The sequence below is a fragment of the Ictidomys tridecemlineatus genome, chromosome 8 (genome assembly GCF_052094955.1).
Source record: "Ictidomys tridecemlineatus isolate mIctTri1 chromosome 8, mIctTri1.hap1, whole genome shotgun sequence".
Taxonomy (NCBI): domain Eukaryota; kingdom Metazoa; phylum Chordata; class Mammalia; order Rodentia; family Sciuridae; genus Ictidomys; species Ictidomys tridecemlineatus.
In genome coordinates, this window is record NC_135484.1 from 138,569,975 (window position 1) to 138,583,411 (window position 13,437).

Genomic DNA, 13,437 nt, shown 5'->3' on the forward strand with positions numbered 1-13,437 from the left:
AGAGCCCCAGATGTGGGGAGCTGGTCAGAAGTTGTGTCCTCTTGAATTGACAGCATGCAGTATCAAAGACATGGCCAGAGGGGGCAGGGCCAGCTTTAGAAGGCTCTGGCTCCTTCCCTTCCCTCTCCAGTTTTCTTTGCATCGCTCATGGCCTGGGTAGAAAGGCTTTGTTATGGGGTTCAGGCCGCAGAGACAGCAATTCCAAAGAACTATTTTTAGCCTGCGTGTTTGTTTCTCCTTCCTTACTTTCCTTTCCTTTTTCTCTAGACCTACTTTTCACAGCCTCCCGTGAGGAGTGCATGTCATTACTGTCACACAGCAGCCCCGTTTGCTATCAATGTCAGACAAATTAAAACACAGTTGGTTTGGTCCCTGAACACCGGGTGCCTCTTTGTTCCCCAGCACATCACTGTTCGTGGAAGGATTCTTTGGTTGCCTTTAGTGCTGCTCTGGTTGGGCCCCAAGGGAAGCATCTCTGCTGAGAGCAGGGAAGGGACAGAGAGACTGCTGTCTGACAGCCAGGCAAGTACAGAGGCCAGGCACTTTGTCAGCTGCCTCTGTGGAGCTGCTCTGGTACGAACCTTTGTGGAAATTACCAGTGAAGGTACCCTTTCCTCTTTGACGTTCAGTTGGCAGTTTCCGGGAGTGCTTGTACATTGCGTCCACTTGGCATCCTGTTCAGTGTTTTGTAGCGTGAGCGTCAAACACTCATTCGAAGACGCATGATGCTGTGGTTTGTTATGGTTTGCCCCCAGGAAGACACTGGTGAGGCTGAAGTCTCCATAGCACCAGTGTTGAAAAGTGGGGCCTAGTGGAAGCATTTGGGGGCAGCGTACCCTGGGAAAGGATGAGTGTCATCATGGGACTGAGTTCACACTCTGGTGCTTAGAGTAGTTTGTTAGAAAGCAAGTCCAGCTTCCTCAGCTCCTGCTTCCTTTCTGGTCATGGGATCTCTTCCACACGAGCCTCCTTCCCCTTCCATTTTCTGCCATGGGTAGAGCAGCACGTGGCCCTCACCAGAGCCTGCCCTATCTTGAACTTCCCAGCCTGCAGAACCTGAGCCAAAAGAAACCTCTTTTCTTTCTTAAATAAGTTACACAGTCAGATATCCTGTTGTAGCAACGGAAAACGATTAAGTCACAAGATGAGTAACCTGCCTCCTTTGGTGTTTCCCTGTCCCTCCACGTGACAGGTGATCTAAGCAAGCTGAAATGCACACAAAGAGCAACCTGTGAAGGGAAAATAAGTCAGAGGATCATTGACAGAAATGAAAGGGAAGGAACTCATCATGTTGGACAATTATGAATGAAATGTTTTTGGGTCTTTAAATTTGTTACCCAGTTCACAAAGTCACTCACTTCCTCTGGCTACCAACTACATTTTATGTCCCAGAACAGTGGGAATCTTCCTCATGTTCCCTAACCACCTCGTCTACCTGTGTCAGTGACCTAGTTGTTATGGTCTGGATCTGAGGTGTCCCCAGGAGCTTTTGTGTGAGACAATGCAAGAATAATCAGAGGCAAAATGATCAGATCATTAAAACCATAACTTAATCAACAAATTAGTCTCTTTGATGGATTAATGATTTGAATGGATTAAAGGGTGGTAACCATGGGCAGGTTCTTGCACTCAACCTCTCTCTGCTTCCTGGCTGCCTTGAATAAGCATCCTTCCTCAGTTTCCACTCCCTTCTCTCATGATGTCCTGCCTTATTTTGGGCCCAGAACAGTGGAGTCAGTGGAATCAGTGGAGTCATGGGCAGAACCTGTAAACCTGTGAGGCAAAATAAACGTTTCTTCCCCTAAGTTGATCTTTTCAGGCATGTCGGTCACAGTTTCACAAAATGGACTCACATGCTACTCCATTATACCTCACGGATGGCTCAACCTTGAATGGCCAAACATCACAGACAGTAATGATATTGTCTTAAGACCCAAGAGATTTATGAATTCAGATGCAGCCTGACTCTGAGCAACCTGAGAAGACCAGTTATCTGATAATAGGTTTTGGACTTAAGTCTTTAGAGATGGGCCTGGAATTTGTAAAGCAGTCTCAAGAATATGCAGGTGAAAAAGATTAACATTAAACAAAGATGAGTGGAGGGAGAGAAAGGGAGAGAGAAGGGAAAGCATATGGAAATGGTAGGAGTCCCTCAATGTTACACAAAATTACATAGAAGAGGATATGAGGGGAAAGGGGGGGGAAACAAGGGAGAGAACTGAACAACAGCAGAGGAGGTAGAGAGGGATGATGGGAGGGGAGGGGTGGGGGGATAGTAGAGGATAGGAAAGGTAGCAGAATACAACAGTCACTAATATGCCATTATGTAAAAATGTGAGTGTGTAACCGATGTGGTTCTGCAATTTGTATTTGGGGTAAAAATGGGAGTTCATAACCCAATTGAGTCAAATGTATAAAAGATGATATATCATGAGCTTTGTAATGTTTTGAACAACCAATAAAAAAATATAAAAAAAAATTTTTAAAAAAGAATATGCAGGTGAGACTTATTAAAATCACTCTTTAAAAGTTCAGATTTCTGAAAAGCAAAAATGGGCATTGCAGACCTTGCTGGGCCTCTCCTGAGTAGCAAACGTGCTGGCCTCCAGCATCAAGCAACACCAAGGCCACGACTTACTGGCTAGCGCAGGCAGGGGAGTCACCTGTGTCCTAGTCTTCTTTTCCTGAGCTTGCAGCCAGGGGTGAGTGCCAAGTATGAAGGGTGATGGGCGGTCAGTTTCAGGGCAGGGACCAGTGGTGTGCACAGATGTTACTGAGGGTCCAGACTCCACCCACATTCCAGTGTTAGTGTCTTCTTGGGGGGTGTTTGGTGGAGGACCAAGTGGTCAGTGGAGGTGGAGGTGTGATGGGGGCAGACAAGGGGTCACAGGGAAAACAGGCTGAGGGGACAGCAGCCCAGTTCCTAGAGACGTCTTGGCTACTGGGAAACGTGTGGGCCAGTCCCCAGGGGTGTGAAACCCCAGGTTACAGCAGGATCCTTGGCAGTAGTGCTTGCTGGTGAGCGGCTGGCCAGAGCTCTGATCATCTTCCCTAGAGCTGAGATCGGGCATCGCGTCCAGAACGAGGCTGAACCTATGAGAAGTGATATGAGGGTGGTTACGTTAAAAAATCCAGGGACACATGTGTCTTTTCAGGGGTTTCCGTTTGTGTTTTGTTTTTTCACAGTGATCCAGTTACTCAGGTATAATTTAGAGCCAGAAATCTTGTTGTCATGATTAGAATTTAATTAGGTGTCTAATGGGGAAAATAAAGGTAGAATGTTCCATGAGATTTACAGGAAGCAGAGGACACTTCAAGGCAACCTGGTACAAATAAGGGGGTTCCTGCTCTTCGGGAGTTCCCTGAAACAAGCAAGAGGTAGTACTCAGATACTGAGGAAAAGAGTTTACAGATGGAAACAACACCAGCCTGTGGATTCGATGAGGACAGCTGTGTGCATGCTTCCATGTCCCCAGTGTGTTACCATTCATCTGCTCTCAAGGATCCCACTTTTCTGCAGAGTCCCCCTTAAGGATTTATGCAAGTCCCAGAGGGTTCCACACCCAGGCTTATTTCCTCTGCCCTGAACGTTGCTTCCCACTGGATCCCCGGGGCCCCCTGTAGAGGCTTTGGGGACCTCCTGGTATCGTTGGGCATGCCAGGTTTGCCCGGACCTGTGCCTTCCCCCGCTGGTGTCAACTCATCACCTGGTTCTCCAGCATCTGGGCTTTGGTTCCCGTCTTTCTACCTACCTGGCAAAGCCCCTCCCTCAACCCTAATCCTTAGGTTTCATCCACCAGATAAAGGAATGCAAATAAAGGCCTGGAGATTTCACTTCATACTTAACTCTATCTCAGTTCAGGCAAAATCTTTTCCACAAGAGTATGATTCAGAAAGTCAACAAAATGCCAGCTACCTTATAATCTTTTGTGAATATTGACTATTTTACAAGTTCAGCTTTCTGAAGATGAGCATTGCAATATATATTATGTATATTATTTCTCTGGGACGAAAGAAAACCCCACAATAGTATTTGGATTCCATGTTTGGTAGATAAGACCAATTTTCTTTACCAGTACTTCCTCCTGAAGGAAACTAAGAATTAAGATAAGGAAAAAGGAAACTAGTAGTGAGAATTAAGCAGGTGAAATGTTGGTACAAGAGGGATAGCTATGGTCTAGACACTTACACAGAATTTACTGGGATAATTTCCTAACCCAGCACTCATTAAATATGGTCATGCCTCCTAGCAGGTTGTCTGACCAGAAATACAGTGTGAATTTTTGACATTCTGCCATGATGGTGGGACAAGCATTCCTAACACATTCCTCTGTTCATAGCAGTTGCCACCTTGCGTTGTATTTGCACCTCTTCCCACCATTGCATGTGCATTCCCATCAGCCCTAGGAGCTTAGCTTTGTACTATGGTTGGGAGATATAATAGAGTAAGTAATCAATACACAGCTTTGATGAATGAATAATAAAGAAAAATTCCAGCAACAACATATGTTGTATCATGTTTTCTCGGGATGGAAGTGACTTAATTACTCTACAGGCTAGAATTTACCTCCGTTGACAAGATTTTCTGGTTGGGTGGCCAGAACTCTTTACCATGGATTATGATTACTTACACAGGAAAGACAGAGTGGAGTGGGCAGTATTCATTAAAAACAGGACGCAGATATGTGATAAGTTGGGTTCCAAGTAAACTGCTGGTTTAAAAATAATTTGGTTCAAGCCAAATGTTCAGAGAGGAAGAAGGAAATAAGAAAAACAAAAAAGTGATTTTTAAGAAGGTTGATCATATGTAATACAAAATACAATTTAGGGCTCAGGGTGTAGTTTATGATAGAGCACTTGCCTAGCCTCTGTGAGGCCCTGGGTTCCATCCCTGGCACCACCACCCCCACTCCTTAACACACACACACACACACACACACACACACACAAAACACAGCTTAAAGCTACTAGTTTCTGAGTTCAGAAAACTGTAGAAAGTATGAAATTATTCATGGTTACCTGGGAAACCCTATTCTGATTGCAAGGGGGGAATATCACAGGATTGGATAGAAATTCAAGGAGTCAAATTATGGTGTGTGTGTGTGTGTGTGTGTGTGTGTGTGTGTGTGTGTGTGTGTGTTGCAGATAAGGAACAAGGAAATTTTTTTGAAGGAAGGAGACATGAGAGGAAGACAAAAAGGTTTGTCCAGGAAAGACAGAGAAATATTGGGTCTCTTGAACATGGAATTTCAAAACTACCTACCCAGGCCATCCTGTTTGGAGTAATAGTAATGGAACCCTGGCAGAGACGGCCAGCATCCTCTTCTAGAAGTGACTCCTTCCCCCAATATACTGTTATTAGGGAAGCCTCATCTTGGTCCACTTGATTGGCCCAGTGGTGGGCACCTAGTAAAGATGGGCAAATGAGGCCTCCTCCCTACGATGTTTGGATGGAAAACCAAAGAGAGCTTGGGTTATTCCTGTGGTGGTAGAAGTTGTGAGACTGTAGAAACCATCCCTGACCATGTTTGCCATAGGAGAGAAATGGTGATCAGGAGGAGAGGAGGGAGCAGGGAAGCAGAGCAGGAGAGAAAGTGCAGGTGTGCGGAGGCTCTTGTTCCATCACATTCTGGGGCTGAGCTGCACCTGGCTCTTCCCACAACCTGGTCATCCAGTCCTTCCTCAGATTCTGTAAGCCAATTTTTCTTTATCATTCATCCATAAACCCTATTATTGAAGCTGGTTTGACGTGGGTCTCCATCACTTGCGACCATATGGGTTCTAAGATGCATGCAGTTGCAGGCTCTTGGCATGGAAGCAGGAAAGAAGATAGTAGACTGCAGTGCTCAACTTCCACATCAGGGAACTCAGAGCAGCAGAGGGCTGAGGCTCAGGTGCCCTGGGTGCTGAATGTTGCTCAAGATAAGTTAAAAATGGGTCTTTTCCTTTCAGCTGGGAATAGTTTACAAATCCACATGATGTTGTGGCTCATCCCTTCCAATAAGCATGTGCTGACCACGTGTCATGGGTCAGACACCATGCTATCTGTGGTGTTTATGGTCAGGATATATAAAAATGAGATTTTAAAATTGAGCACTTGTTCTCAAGGAGCTCACAGTCTGATAGGAGGTACAAATATTTGCAATACGATGTATTGCGTGTCTTAAATGAGAGATATATCACCATGAGATATCCTGCTGCCCCAAGCAAGAGTAGTGCATGCCTCCTTTACTTTAAACACTCAGGTAACTCTTATATATCATGGTTCAGCTAAATCTTGAAAGACAAATAGGAACCCCAGACAGATTGAGCAGCATGCATAAGACAGAAATACAAGAGATGTGAGAGTATGAACCAGCATGCAGCCAGCATGGAAGAGAGGAGGGAAATGAAGCTGGGTTTTCAGAAGGGGATGGAGGCTGTCTTTGTTCATGTTCTGCTGCTATAACAAATACCTGAGACTGGGTAATTTACAGCAAACGGAAATTTATTCAGCAGGCCCTTCTTCCTGCATCATGATCTTGGATGGTGAGGAAGTAGGAGTTGGGCTCTCTTCCTCTCCCCAAAAAGCTACAATACCATGGTGGGGTCCCACCGTCATGACATCATCTAATCCTAATTTCCTCCCAAAGGCCCTACCTCCAAATGCTATCAACATATGAATTTGGGAATTAAGATTCCAGCACCTGGACTTTTGGGGGACACATTCAAATCTTTCTTCCCTTATAAAATGTGAACTTATCTGGTAGAAAATGTGGAGACTCTCTGAACTAATTCAACTGTTTAAAGTCTTCGTTTTTTAACTTTTTTTGTTTTTTCATGGTATTGGGGATTCAACCTAGGGGCACTCTACCACTGAGCTACCTCCCTTTCATTTTTTATTTTGAGACAGGGTCTTGCTAAGTTGCCCAGGCTGCCCGTGAACTTGTGATTCTCCTGCCTCAGCCTCCTGAGTTGCTGGGGTTGCAGTGGTGTGCCACCACTTTCAGTTTTTAAATGTTTACCTGTCTGCCCTGTGGAGACCCTGTCAGCCAGGGGTGAGGCTGGCGACTTGGAAACAAGTCAGAGTGTTTCTTGATGGCCTGAGTGAGAAGAGAGGAGAGTCCGAGCCGAGAGAGTGCAAGGTCTTGTGGGGAGACTCTCACTGAAGAAAATGATGCTCCAACATTAATGGAAAGATGGCTCATTGGAGAGAGATCATGGAGATGAGGATCTAAGTATGATTGTGTGAGCAGGAGGAATGGTTGAAATTGAGGTAGCGAGGACGTAGGGGAACAGTGCTCTGGTGGAGACTTTTTGGTAACTTTTGGACTTCCTGAGTTTGTGGTGGGACATGTGGGGATGTTGCCTTCAGAGCCATGAGAGATGGCCAGGCCAGGGTTGGAAAGTGCACTTGGCAGTTGAATCCAGAGATGACCCAGAGGCCTAGTGACAGAGGAAAATGAGGAAAGAACCTGGAGAACAGCAAGGCTTAAAGGGTGGTAGAGAAGAAGAGCAATGGAGAAACTGCTAAGGGTGCCTGAGAGGGGGAGGAGGAGGAGCAGAGGCTGTGGGCAGCAGCCGGGAAGCCCAGGCCCTGGCAGGAGCCAGGCCCAGACTGCAGGGCTCAGGCAGTGGGAGGTTCAGTGACAGGAAGATGTGGACAGTCATTTCGTCATTCCTCACTGCTGTGCCTTCTGTGTTCCTCAAATGGCAATAATTAGAGGATACTAGATTTCATGGGCAGATGAAGGGCATGTCTTGTGGAACAAGCAAAGTTTCTGGAAACTAGACCTGCGTCTTCACAGTTATATATTCACAGATTACCATTTGGAATAATGCTGTAGAGAATTTCACTTTGTTGTTTTCCTATGTTTATTTTCCCTCCTTGTGGAGCTCTTTTAAAGGGTGGAATGGGCCAGCTGATGTCTCCTGGAGCCCACTCCAGGAGGAATTATTGAGATACAGGATTAGAGATCAGAGCTCCACAGCACAGGGGTGGCCCACTTAAGACAAGTCTTATTACATTCACTTCATAAAGCATAGCCAGCAAACTAACTTAAGAAAGATATGACATGCAAATTAAGACCTGAAAATATGAATGGAATTTAAACCACACTTTGATCAGCATTTCTAAAATTGCACATGGGAGGATTAAAAAAAACCCAAAACTCCTTAAAGTTGCATATACTTCCCTTCTGTTTTTTACAGCAGAGAAATCTATTCATCTGCTTTATGGAATTGTCACATCCAAAGGATGACTCCACTCCCTGGGAACCATACAATACAAAACAAAGTACACACAGTTCCCAAAATTAGACCTGCCTGCCATTCACCTCTCAAGCCAAAAACAGCCTTCCCTAGATGAGATAAAGCAGGCCAGTAGATAAAGCACGAACAGTGGTTCATGCCTGTAATAATCCAGCAACTCAGGAGGCTGAGGCAAGAGGATCATCAAATCAAGGCTGACCTCATTCTCGTCAATTTGTGAGACCCTGTCTCAAAATTAATAAAAAGGACTGGGTATGGCTCAGTGTTAGGGTGTTCCTGAGTTCAATCCCCAGTACTGGAAAATGAAAAGAAAAAAAAACAGGCCAGGAAAAGGAAGGTGTGGGGAACATATTACAGGGAAAACAGAAGAATTGATTATGTTTAGAATTTTTTAACTCAATTGAATCAGTGAATACTTATCCATTGAATATCTCATTCTAGAATTCCTACTGCTTAGAGCACCTATTTAAATATGAATCCCAAATAATGTCATACCATGTCTGATGCAGGAATTTATCTGGCAATATTAAACAGATCAAATTTTTGAGAAGACTAGTCTGAATAGAAGCTATTTTTAGCATAGTTGAACTAAAGGAGATCAGCATAGATATTCAAGATTGGAAAATCATGATGGTTAATGGAAAACCAAAATTCAAGGTCCCTCTAACCTTCAAAGCAGAGTTGATTCACGCGCTTCTCAGGAAACAAACCTTTCTCAGGGATTCTTGACCAGAGGCCTCTAAGGACACACCTTTCAAGGCAAGAACCTTCCTCCACATCTGGAAATCATCTGTGTCCTACAGGTGCTTCACGTGGCCAGCAGCTATTCCACAGGAGGTCAGAAATTAGACTCTATAACACCCAACCAAATTTATGCATTTATAAAATGTAATCACACTTTAATAATACTTTTACTTAATTTTCATGCTTATTGCAATAAAAGGAAGATTTTTTTAATCTTCTAGTTTATGCCATAATTTTAAATTTTAATTTAAAATATAATTAAAAGATAGCTGTTGTACTCATGATTGCAAATTTGTTTAATTAAGGTTATATTCAACTGTTCTGAGACTTTTTAAAATACTTTTTTGTTGTTGTTTTAGGTGGACACAGTATATTTTATTTTTATGTGGTGCTGAGGATCAAACCCTGTGCCTCATGCATGCTAGGCTAACACTCTACCACCTGAGCCACAACCCCAGCCCATTAAAAATAAATTTTTTAAAAAATATTTTTTTAGTTGATGGACTTTATTGTCTTTATTTGTATGTGGTGCTGAGACTGTAACCCAGTGCCTCATGCCTGCTAGGCGAGCACACTACCACTGAGCTACAACCCCAGCCCCCAAAATAAATTATATCCTATATATTTAAGGTATACAACATGTAGACTACATATAAAATTGTTACTATAATGAAATAAATTAACATATGTGTTACCTTACATAGTAACCCATTTTCTCCATGTGGCAAAAACTGTTATAATCTACTCATTTAGCAAAAGTCCTGAATACAATACACTGTAATTAACTCTGGTCCTCATGCTGTGTGTCTTAGCTCTTTCCATTTGTTCAGCCTGCATATTAATTACTTTGAATCTTCTAACTTCTAAATCTTCCCTAATTTTTCAAAACTTCATCTATCAGTTGGTCCTTGGTCCTTTGCATTTAAAAATCAGTTTTCCACCCTACCTCCCAATAAGAAAATGAAGAGTCAAAATATCACCTGCGTGTGTTCTGTGGGCAAAGAAATCCAATCCTTAGCAGATGACAGGAGGAGTCTCTTCCTAGGCAGGGCTGCAAGAGCCCTGCATACAAAGTCCCATTCAGGGATGTACTGCAAATCAACTCAAATTGTTCTTTATTCAGATGCTGTCTCTGTAGAAGATACACTCCCGAGTTCTTTTTTGTTTTTTAGGTGAAATTTATATAGCAAACATTTAACCATTTTTGAGTGAGCGTGTCAGTGAGATTTAGTACATTCACAGTGTTGCACCACCATGCTCTCTGTCTAGTGGGTTGGAAACACTTGCATCACCCCAAGGAAGTGCTATGCATATTAAGCAGTTGTTCCCTATTTCCTGCTCCCCACTCAGGCCCTGGTGGCCACCAATCTGTGTACTAAGTCTATGTAGCTACTTTTTCTGAATATTTATAGAAAATAGAATCATATGCTGTGTGATATCTTGTATCTGGCTTCTTTCATTTAGCATGGTCTTCTCAAGGTTCATTGGCATCATGGTACTGAAGCCGTCTTTTTTATGACAGAATAATTTTCCATGGCACCGATATATTACCTTTGGGCCTCTTGAGTAATGCTACTGTGAACGTGTACAGATGCATGTGTTTGAGTGCCTGTTCTTGATTCTTTTGTGTGTATACCTAAGAGTGAAATTACAAAACCATTTGGTAATTCACAGAGTGAAACTGTTTTGCACAGTAACTGAATCATTTCACATTTCGAGTAATGTAAGACTGTTCCCGTTTTCTACCTCTTCACCAGTCTTGTTTCTGTTTCTCTGTGTCCCTCTCTCTCCCTCCTTCTGCTTTTCTTGCCTTTCTTCCTGCTTCCTATCTACCCATCCACTCCTGCCTTCCTTCCTTCTGTACCTTCCTTATCTCCCCCCCCTGCTTCCCAATCTTCGGGGTGGGGTCTTTGTGGTCCCCATTTGTATTACTCTAGAGACTAAAGAATGTGGACCCTTTTTTCATGTTCTTGGAGGCTATTTGTGTATCTTCTATGGAGAAAAAGCTGTTCACGTCCTTCACTCACTTTTCAACGGGGTGCCTTTAATTGTTGAACTATAAAAGTTTTTATTCCAAGTTTTTATTGCCACCTAACCTCTTGAAGGTGACAAATTTTGTCTTTTTTCCTTCCTCCTTTTCTTTCCTACATACTGGAAACCTTAGATTTTATTATTAAAAGAAATGGATGTTTATTTTAGAAAAGAGAAGTATAAAGAATACAACTTAAATTCTCCATAATTCTCTACCCTGAGATAAGCACCGTTCATATTTTTATATCCTTTTTCTAGTCTGTGTCCCCTCCCCATAGTGAGGAATGCGTTATCACTGAGATAGCCCTTTTTTTAATTTTTAATTTTGAGACAGGGTATTGCTAAGACGCGTGGAGCCTCACTAAGTTGCTGAAGCTGGCCTCAAACTGGGATCCTTTTGCCTTAGCCTCTAGAGTCACTGGGATTGCAGTTGATGAACCTTGAGAAGATGATGCCAAATGAAGGAAGCCAGATACAAGATATCACATAGCATATGATTCTGTTTTCTATAAAATATTCAGAATAAATAGCTCCTTAGACTTGGAACAGAGATGGGTGGTCACCGGGGCCTGGGTGGGGAGAGGAAAAGGGAAACAACCGCTGGAATTTCAGGTTCCACCACGTCTGACTTTGAGTCCATTTCAGGTTGTGATGAGCATGCATGCACAGATATTAAACCCTCCTGCTGCTGCTGTGTACTATTTTAATATATATTAATGCTTTTTCTGACATGGAAAGTTGTATTAATTTGTATATATTTATCACAGCACTTTTATAGCAAGTGAAGTAGAACCTTTCTATATATTTGTTTATCATTTGTATTCCTCTCTTAATTATTCAAGTCTTTTTGGTCCACTTTTTCTGTTGGGGTTTTATAAATAAAACACTAGTCCATTTTCTCTCATACTTGTTAGCACATCATTTTTTTTTGTTAGATTATCCACTTTTTAATTATCCTTCACAGGGTTTGTGGCATAGAGATGTTTTATGGGGTGTGTGTGTGTGTGTGTGTGTGTGTGTGTGTGTGTGTGTTGTCATGTTGAACATTTTTTTCGAAGAATTCTTTCACTGCTTTTAAATGTAAAAAGTTTTTAATTACCAAAATACCATAAAATGTCTACTCACATTTTATCTTAAGTTATCTATTATTGAAATTCCTACATAGTTCTATCTGGGATTTATTGTAAGATAAACGGTATTATAAGATGAGAGGATCACACTTTTTATTTTTCTCAAGTTAGCTAACTTTTGTGATACCATTTATAAGATGAATCATTTACACCAAACAAATCTCTTACAAAAGACATGAAGCTGATCATTTTGCTGTTTTCTTTTAGGGATACTATAAACATCTGCTTGTTTACACAGCAGGTTATCTATGGTTTGGTTTGCTTGTGTCCCTGTTCTTTCTAGAATACAGCCTCACTGTCATTTCAGACCAGAATGGACATGTGATGGTCCCCAGTCCACTTTGGAGAGCTGGAAGTGCAACCAGAAGTAGTTGAAAAGTAACGCCTGGAAGTGCCCCTGAGCTAAGTGAATCTTCTCGTGGTTACCTTGAGCCACATGAGTCCTTTGTAGTCAGACTGGCCGATTCCTGAGATTGTTTCCCTGGTGGCTCACAGTTACTATACAATAGAGGGGATTTGCTGGTCATATTCTGTTCTATTTCTTAATGTGTCCTAGAAGGACCGAATTTGTCATTCTCAGGGCTCTGAAGCCTGAATGGCTACATGTAGACTTTGGAACCCACCTGAATTCTGGTTTTGGCTTTGTCACTTTCTGGCTGTGGGACTTTCAGCAAGTTGCTCTTTAGGATTCAGTTTTCTTATCTTTAAAATGGGTTTAACAGTGACCCTCCTTAAAGGGTTATTTTCCAGTACCTGGTGCATAGTATGTGTATAATGTCCTAGTGCTGAGTTTCCTCCAGAGAAAGTAGGCGTCATTAAGGGCCAGCATTTAAATATGCATCAAGAACTGCAAAGTTTTTGCCAGAAAGCTTTGTGTATTTTGTTGCATATAATAAAGCTTATAGTCACAACAGACATCCTGTTACTTGATGCTATTTATTGCAAATGCTAAAGTCACTTTTCCAAAGTTTAATTATTGGAATACAAAGAGGAAAGCAAGAATAAAGCAGGTAATGGTGTGATGAGGGAATGAAAGTGGGAAAACCCAGTGTTTCTAACACTGTAAGGAAGCATCGATTTGTTTCTTTTCTGAAGCACAGTACACGCTGTCTGACGTAGGTAACTGTGCTACTGATGAAAAGCTACAGTAGAATAGTGACAAAGGATGCAGGAGTAAGAAATGGCACAAGTGGAATTTGCAGCCATCACCTCTGTGTGCAGGGCAGTACTTGATGAGACTTGAGGTCCTGCACCTTGGATTCTCAAGGTTCAACTCAGGCCC

At 42.5% G+C, this 13,437-nt stretch overlaps 1 protein-coding gene across 10 annotated transcripts in view; it reads left to right on the forward strand.

Moving 5' to 3' along the window:
- Fars2 (phenylalanyl-tRNA synthetase 2, mitochondrial) overlaps positions 1-13,437 on the forward strand; it is a 491,273-nt gene that overhangs the window by 339,169 nt on the left and 138,667 nt on the right. The window lies entirely within an intron of this gene.